The 9,432-nt window shown below is 32.4% G+C and overlaps 1 long non-coding RNA gene across 1 annotated transcript; it reads right to left on the bottom strand.

The window, feature by feature from the left end:
- Positions 1-1,219: 1,219 nt before the first annotated feature.
- Positions 1,220-5,443, bottom strand: LOC111086574. The gene is made up of 2 exons (XR_002611309.1): positions 4,330-5,443; positions 1,220-2,588 (listed from the first exon to the last, which is right to left on the bottom strand). It is a non-coding gene; the product is annotated as an uncharacterized LOC111086574 (long non-coding RNA).
- Between the last annotated feature and the right edge of the window lie 3,989 nt (positions 5,444-9,432).

A 9,432-nucleotide genomic window follows, 5' to 3' on the forward strand; every position in this document is an offset into this window, starting at 1 on the left:
AAAAGTGGCAGGAAGAAAATTGGTATCCAGAAGTTGCCCTGGCCGGGCCAATCTCCTGACATGAACCCCATCGAAAACCTTTGGGCCATACTCGACCGGCGAGTCAAGAAACAACCAAAAAAAACAACTTCGAAGAGCGATCTACTCCAAGTTTTGAAGCAAAAGTAGGCGAAAATCCCACAATCTAAAATTGACGAGATGATTCTCATGATGTCCCAAAGGATCAACGAACTCCACGAAGCGAAAGGAAGGTCTAATAGATATTAATTAAATTATAAATATATCAATTCATGTGAATATGGCTGAAAAATTTCATTTTTTCTGAAAAGGTGGTGTCTATTTACTTATGACCACGCTGTTTATATTGGGATAGCAGGAATAAAATACTGAAAGTAAATGTAATCTAGTCATTTCAGCTACTGTAGATAAAGTGGCACTGCCTTTGAAATAAATAATGATTGTTCATTTTCATGAAACAAAAGATGTTTGAAATAGGGGAAGTTGGTATAAGATGGCCACCCTAACTTTGAATGTAGTTTTCACCAGTTAAAATGAATGTCATGAAAAATAAAAGGGTTTTAAAATACGTTATTTTGTATCATAAATGTCATATCTAATTTTAAAAAAAAGATTGGACATAGACCTTCTGCAGATGTTAAAAAAGTTTACTTATTGTGGTTGGAGACTGTTTTACTCATAAAGCTGGATAAAACAGCCTTCAAAACAAGGTAAATGGATCCAATCTAGTTAATAAAAAATACAATTTAAATTAAATGCTGAATTCAAACCAAATTTAAATGCTCTGATCAGAAAGGCTGTGCGCAATGCGCATTTAATATATTTGACTGGCCATAACTTATTGTGCCTTTTAAAACGTTGGAGTCGCCAACTTATTTTATTAAAATTGCACATTATATAGGATAATGTCGCAAAAGAACTTGAATATTAGTGTGAGGTAAGACGGTCCCGCGAGGGGTGGGGGGTACCCTAAGCTCCATAGAGCAAATGCACTTTGTAAAAATCCAGTCAACTTGTTCAAAATACCTGATGATTTATAAGGGTGTCCTTTTTTTACCGAAGTGGACTGTTTTACCTCTCTTCTTCCCAAACTTGAAGTGTCATAATACACATTTCATACTAAAATTAATTATTGTTTGAATTGTGAAATATTTCTATAATAATGTATGTATAAACTGAGCAAAAAATCAAAAAATCTAAATCATTTGCCAAAGTTTTATTACCCAAATACATTTTGATACTAGCGTATTAATAAAGAACCATCATCTAAACTATAAGTCTTGTTCTATAAAACTAGAAACAGAAGTTTCGTATCCTTAAATGTTACAGAAACATATTAACTATGGGAATACATTTTGGTTAAACGTTAAATTAGAATATGTTATTATCATTATAGCTTTTGTAGTAATTGTATCTTAATATTGATCACGTGAAACCGTGCAAGATAATAAAAACACTTACAAATGTAATGAACACGTGAAACATTCATTCCTCTAATTTTCTTGAGTACTTGAAGAAATGCTTGTTAACTGTATTTTTCATATTAAGGAATAAAATATTATGTAAAGTAAAAACAAAAGGTATATTTTTGACACGACTAAGTCGTAGAAATCATAACAATACCTCTTGAATCGTCTATAATGTAAATATTAGAATAAAATATCCTGATAATAAATTAACAGTATAGAAAGTATAATAATCTTTCTTGACTCGTTTACAGTTGAAAAATCTCAGCTATATCTCTTGACTCGCTTGCGTTTAATACCTTTTGACTTGTTTACGGGAAATATATTTCAATAATATTTTTTTAGATACTTTACCTTGCACAATCACAATATTATTTATTGAATCGTGTATAGCTCGTACAAATCAACTTTATGTTTCTTGAATCATTTGAATTTACAAATCACAACATTATCTCTCTTACAAAAGTTAACGTCGTCAAAGCGATCACAGTAATATCTTTTGACTCGTTTACGCCTTACAAATCACAAAAGTGTTTTTGAAGGTACAAGCGCTGTAAAAGAATATCATTATCCTTACATGTCTTATCTTTGTGATATAATAGAGAATATCACAGTTTAATATACACTCTTCTACAAATACCACAACGTGTGAGAACAAAGATGGAGCTTTCGTGTGCTCTTTCCAGACGATGATGTCTTTGTTTTTGTATTTCACTGTTTCTCATAACAGGAAATATCTTTTTATAACATCAGACTTCACTCTTCTCCATAAGTATGGATTATACTCTAGAATAATTTCTTCTTTCCATAAGAAAGGATCTTCATCCGCATTTACCCTACACTATTTTCCATAAAGGGATGTAACCCCCTTATTTGTATTTATTTCTCCATTGGAAATTTTACGGCTTCACACAGTTTATTGAGCGTGGAGATTTTCAACAGGAAACGAGGTTAATTTGAATCAGTTCAGCTAGGCGTAAAATCAGAAAGTAATCGTGGCACTCAGGGATGGAGATCGATCATCCTCTTCTCATCATCATACCCAACGTTTCACTTATTGAGGTGAGACTATCAGTAGTTTATAATCTCACAAGCAGCAGAATGCTAGGAATCAATAAGCATAGTATTAGTAAAATTAAAATCTTTGATACCCTTATGACCTCCACAGCGTTACACTACAAAATTATTTTCTTAACACAGAATTTCCAGTTTGATATGCATATTACGAATAGCATCAAAGATCTCAAGTGTTTATATATTTCATCACGTGATTATCTGCACGCTGAACAACAAATAAAGGAAGGAAATTGATTCGGTGGCCTAAGATGAAAGTATTATGGGCTTGAGTCTCATTTGAAACATTGAATCAGTATCAAAATAGAATCACGAATTTTGTCACTGTTTTTAATAAATACTTAAAAACGGTTCTTGCCAAAGCCTAAAGCCACGATAATATATATATCAGAATGTCGCTTTAACTAACGTGGAGCACACATATATTGGAGCAGCAGAAATTCAAATATAATACTAACAATTACTGATAAATTAGATTTCTTGAAATGATACAGTATTTGTAATTAATTAAATCAGAGTTCACTTTTATTATTTTTACTATCACTGGAAGCAAAAGAAAAACTTTTAAATTTAATATAGTTTTCAGAACTAAAACTCTTACAAAATGTTCTTAAGAATGTCAATATTTTCTTTAGGGTAACTAGATAAAAACGGAGCTAAAGAATTAATGTTATAATCACTCTTTTAGGATGATTTATTATTATGAAAGCGCTAGTTACATTGTTTTTTTTCTGAGTAAAATAAAATAAAGCATTTTTGAAAAAGAAAACTCACAGATTGAGAGTAAACATCATAAAGATTTTCAGAAACATCATAAAATAGTTTTTAAACTTTTTTGATAAGCTGCAAAGCCAGAAAAGGGTGTTTATAAAGCTTAGTTTGACGTAAAAAACATCCATTGTCTCTTTGTCTAGAAATAATCAGTTAAAATCATAAATATTTCTCTCTTACAGGCGATTTTTAGTCTGTAGATTCAAATAATAGTAAATTTTCTTCTTTAAACTCGTTTTAAGGTTTTATTCTAAGGTTTAACTCTTCAACGCTTTATAGGTATTTATATTTTACATAACCCTTCAAATGTAAGTGGTTCAAACTAATCAGAATTTAAACTCACATAAAGAATACAATTCGTGTTTTATTGAGGAATATGAAGCTTTCTCAACTACCGATAAAACATTCTAATAACTAATCACTTTCAATACAAAGAGCGAATTTCTGTGAGGTACTAATTTATATGTATGTATAAATATGTTTCTTCAATGAAATTTTAAATCATACTGATAAATCATGACCGGAATTAGGACTCCTGCAATGCTGTTCTAATTACAGGAATCGGTAATAACTACAAAAACACCGAGGAAAAATTACATTAAAAAACAAACTCCATTTTGATAAATACCAGAAATGCCTCTAGCCCCCAGTTTTATGATGATTTAGTCTTTTCTGTTATGGTTTTCAAGAAATTAATTATGAAGGTTATTATTTAAATAATTAACTTGTCTCCATAAGGGTTGAAAATCTTTACGTTTTATTAAATTAAGAAGGATGCTATTCCTTTACTAAGGAAAGTGTGGCAATATACAATAAAAGGTATATATACATATATATATAACCGCTTATCGAAAATCATTAAGTCAAAGCTAAGAACTGCAAATTATTCTAAGTTAATCTAACTTATAATACCATTTACTCTACGATACTTTTTGGTTATACGAAAAACGTTTACTTTTCCGTTGACAAAAAGAAAAAGAAATGTTTCGTGGTGTGTTACCTGCATTGGTGGCCATCATCAACTATATTACGCTAAGATTAGAGCTTGAAAGATTTTCGATGATTTTAAAATGTGTAGTCATTACTCATTACTTTAGAACAATGTTGAATTTTTAACAAGTAAAGCCATTCAGTCGGAGGCATACACAAGGAATCTCATACATTACATGAGCCGTCACACGATGTTCTGGCTACATCAAATAGTGCAGGAGTGGAGATAAGACGATAAAGCCTATGATAAAAATAGCGATCAGTGTTATAGCTACAGAGCTCAGTCCCATCCAAGCCCCGTCTTGCTCCTTCCAACGGCGATGCCGCGTGAAAACAGGATGATCATACGGATGAACGCATTCTTCAGGGGGCGGAAGAGGTAGGGGAATTTCATCGATGAAGCTATGTTCGCATCCACAATCTCTTCTGGCGATGGATTGCCTGGAGTCCATCCAGGTATGGATACAAGGATGTACAGGCATAAATACTAGAGTCTTGTAGTGGACGTCATAGATCGATCCGAAGAAAACCTAGAAGCAGCTGTTGTGTTCAAATTATTTTACTTTAAAGATATTTTAGCCATATTATTGTTCATAACAGTTGATGTTGAATGGGACTGAAAACAATCCACCTTCCACAATGTAAAGCATTTTCAGAGATATTCATTACTTCCGAAGGCTAAATAAAATTCCTTGTAAATTACCTTAAAATTTGATGTTTCACCATTCGAAAATCGTAACCAACTTAGTTTCACTGGCTGAAATAGAGGTGCTTTAAAGAAACCACTGAATATCGAAATATTTACATTACGTTCCCAACTCTGACGCTGGATTATATTTGGATTCTGTCAAGTAAAGGCAGCACTAAATATAACTGACATAAGCTACACGCAAAATTTCGAACACAAATTATCTCCAATAATATAAATGGAAAAATCGGTTTCAGTTATGATAATGAGCATTCATTTTTAAAAGAAGTGAAACGGTAAATATCTATCGAAGAAAATCACATTCATAGGTAGAAATAATTCAGAACTGCTTACGTGTACAGAACACGAGAATGCGATGTGTTACATAACGAGCACTGCACAGCACACCCGCTGGAGAACAACTAGCGTCACGTAACAGTTGCTACCCGAAGATCCGCTGAAACTTGGTCGATATTTCGATATTCTGTCTCTGCTTGAATCGTCGATGTAAATGTGTTACATTCACTTCCATTACACAAATATTTTATACTGCAAGTACCAAAAAAAAGTCATTCTTACAAATAGCTGCCACATCATTCGTTATTTAGCACAAGTGAAATCAAAAATCTTCAGAGGAATGAGAATAAAACTTGAAATTGTGTGAATAAAATGACATGTAGCCACAGAGAAATAAGGAGAGAAAGGTCGTTTTATTCACAAAATGTCAAAGCAACTCCAATCTGCGCTACGTACTCTGAAAGTTGAAATTACATCGATATAATTAATAGGAAAGTAAGTAATGTTATGTATAAAACCAGAGTATTTAGGCTTAAAACCTGGATAAAAAATGAAATAAATGAACCAACAAGGTCTACATATCTTTGGCATCGCTATACTATTAACACATTGTTTTCATGCTACAAATAACAATTATTTATTATTCTTCATGCTACAACTAACAATTATTTATTCTTCTTCATGCTACAAATAACAATTATTTATTATTATTCATAATACAAATAGTGATGTAATTACTTCATGTGCTATTCATACGTTTAAAAGTACAACTATCTATATAAGTAATACGCTTGTGTTTGTCTGTCAAACGTTACAAATTTTATATTGTTAGAAAAGCTTTTGTCCGAAGAGTCCGGGTTTCATATTGGCTTTTCCATTCAGAATCAGCTTACATACTTTTTGCTTAGTCAAACCTTTTTAATGCAACGGGTATGCTACGCGATGGCACAATGTCGTTGTCGTCACGTGACAACTGGCATCGATTTCAACTTTAATTTATATTTGCAAATCATTTTACACAAACAACACTTAACCCGCGTGTAATTTCCTAAAATGACACAAACATTACAATAAATACAAATTATATGGGCTTTCTTCATTTACTTAGGTCTAAAATACGCATTCGCAATTTGTTCAAAACCATATGCTTATCACTTTGTGAACACGCATTCAGACGTTTCTATATATTCAGCTACGTTTACTTTCATTACAACTTTACATTTACTTTACTTTGCAATAATTCAGCTTCGGTTCGTTTCGTGTACTGCTATAAACACTTTTTAGCTACTTTTTCCTTTAGTACGAGTTTTATTCTTCGTTTTTATGAGTTTCTTTGTTTCAACTTGTAAAACCGTATCATAACTGTTTCATACTTTGTACACTATTGTAAGTACCATTACTTTACTTCATTGTTTACTTTATGTGTAGTTTTATTGGATAAAGTTACATACGCGTGGCTTATTAAATAAAGTTACGTAAGTGTGGATTATTAAATAAAGTTACGTAAGTGTGGCTTATTAAATAAAGTTATGTACGTACGGTTTTATTAAACAATGTTACGTCTACGTGAGTTTGTTTGTCTGATCGCGTAAAATGTTTTCAGATAGACCAGAATTTATCGATATAACACATAATGCTACAAGAACGCGTATCTTAAATAGCTTGTTTGAAAATGACAAAATAAGGAAAATACAAGCGAAGGACATGAAAAATACAAAAAACATTTTTCGGGTCGCGGCTAGTATCCAATGAAAAGGTTTAGGTAATTGTACATATAGGTACATTGCAACTTACTAACGTAATCTGAAGGAAATTAACAATTTGAATAATTAAATGTGCATATTCTATGATAACTAGAGGAAATTATTGTAGCAATTCTTGCCAGAAAAAATAGCTAACAACGAATTTTTTTTTTATCTTAAAAATATTATACATCTGACTCGATCAAAATATAGAACCATAAGCGAAAGATTGATGCTTCTCTAGTATTTACAACACCTGAATTCTTAACATTACAATGTTTTCAGATATTACTTGTTCGTAGAAGTTACCCCCAGTTTGTCTTTTAAGCACAAATGTATACAATGTACATCTGCACTGTGGCCACCTCGGATATCCAACCCGAATTGTAACGTTATAAGCCCTCTCAGTTTAATCTTTCTCATGAAAGCTGCACACAGGTGAATCGATATCAAAAACGTATGATGACAATGGCTAAAAAACAACAATAAACCAGTAACGTTATGGCCTAATGTAGCAGACATATAAACATACATATATATACTGTATGTGAGTAAATATATATATATATAGATCCATACTTAAAGGAAAGACTTTTACCAGGAAATTGACGCGTTCCTGAAAACTGTGTTCATTCTATCATCGTTTTTCAACTGTGTTTCACTTTTAATGGTTGGAGACGGCTTGTCGAAACGTTGTACATTTGCTGTTATGTTAAACTTATATTAGATTTTTTCTTCATTACCCATTCAAGTCGTCTCCAACCATTATTAGTCTCAAAGTGGGTTCCTCGTCATCGAATTTGTGTTTCACTTTATTCTAGGATAGATGTCGTATGAAATAAAAATGATTTCACAATGAAGGTTTCGTATTTGTTGTGTTCCTTAGTTACAGTGTTAAATTATTTATTTATGGCTGCATATGTGTAGATAAAAGGAGTATTTATGGAGCATTGGAAACTGTTGTTTTGTTGCTTAGTTACAGTATTAGAGTGTTTCTATATTATACCCATGACGACAAAATGAAAATTAATATTTTGCTGTCAATCTGCAAAACAAAAGCTGATATTCATTGAATATTAATAACGAGAACAACATTTGTGACGTTCACACAACGTGTCGACGCATGATTTACGTCGAATTAATATGGCTTATGGTTTTATATCTAACAGTATTCGAACAATATAGTACTAAAAGCGGAGCGAGCGGTCGCTACATTTCAAGGTATTAATATTAATATTTTGATGGTTTAAAACGCACACTGCAACTGATAGCTCCACCTTTGAGACGGAAGTTTGAAACTGGTAAAGCAAGGGACTAGACAAAAAATTTGGCTAGTTCTACACAATCAATAAGACACAGAGAAACACTGAGCTTTCACTTATTTGGGTATTCTAATATGGCATTAAGAAACCAACAAAACATTTTTAAAAAAGTTATACGGGTTCTCTGGGCTCTCCAGTATTGTGATCGTTAACAAACCTCATCAGAGCAGATTACAAACATTACTGTCAGTGTACAAAACGATGATGTTCGGTCAAAATGTAGATTAGATGAGAAATGTGGTTTTATGAAGATATTTGTATAAGTTGTGAAACCACTTACATTGGTGAGACGGGATGAAAACAATTGAACGTTTCGTCCAATACAAGAACAGGGAAGTGCCGCTGATTAAAAAACAAGAACCTTAAACCTCTGTGACATATAGTTCTTACAGCGTTTTTGAAAGAGAAATTCTGTCGTTAGTTATATCAAGTTTTTATGATACTACCATATAAGGTAAATAGTGAGCATTACGTAATTGCTAATGTGATAACATACATGTATACGCAAGGACGAGGAGATAATTAAACATATGTTTTAAGTACACAATACCCACTATGGTATTACACACATATTGTTGTAGGATCTTGAATTATCCTGTTAATACACCATATCACGCCACTGTTACACGTTCTTGTGTTCCATTTGAAAATTCCTTCTGCTTTCCGTATTCATTATGAATAGAACAATCGCTAATGAAGACTTTTACCCGGAACGATAGATGGAATTTTATCTTGAATTTTAGTTGCTTGTAACCGAAAAAGGGGAATGATTTGTTTGTTTGTATTTAAGCACAAAGCTACACAATGGACTATCTGCGCTGTGCCCATAACCGGTATCGAAACCCGGTTTTTAGCGTCATAAGTCAGCATACTTACCGCTGTGCCACTAGGGGGCAAGGAGGAAGAGGTAATTGCATCTCTCTGACATACGTCGGACGTATATAATGGTATAATGTTTCTAATACATGTATATACACTCATTGTATGTTATAATAATATGTTAAAGTCAGTTGCATAACTTGTGCACCACATTTTCTTAAATATACTGATACACATCCCTGAAA

The sequence above is a fragment of the Limulus polyphemus genome, unplaced genomic scaffold (genome assembly GCF_000517525.1).
Source record: "Limulus polyphemus unplaced genomic scaffold, Limulus_polyphemus-2.1.2 Scaffold1204, whole genome shotgun sequence".
Lineage (NCBI taxonomy): Eukaryota > Metazoa > Arthropoda > Merostomata > Xiphosura > Limulidae > Limulus > Limulus polyphemus.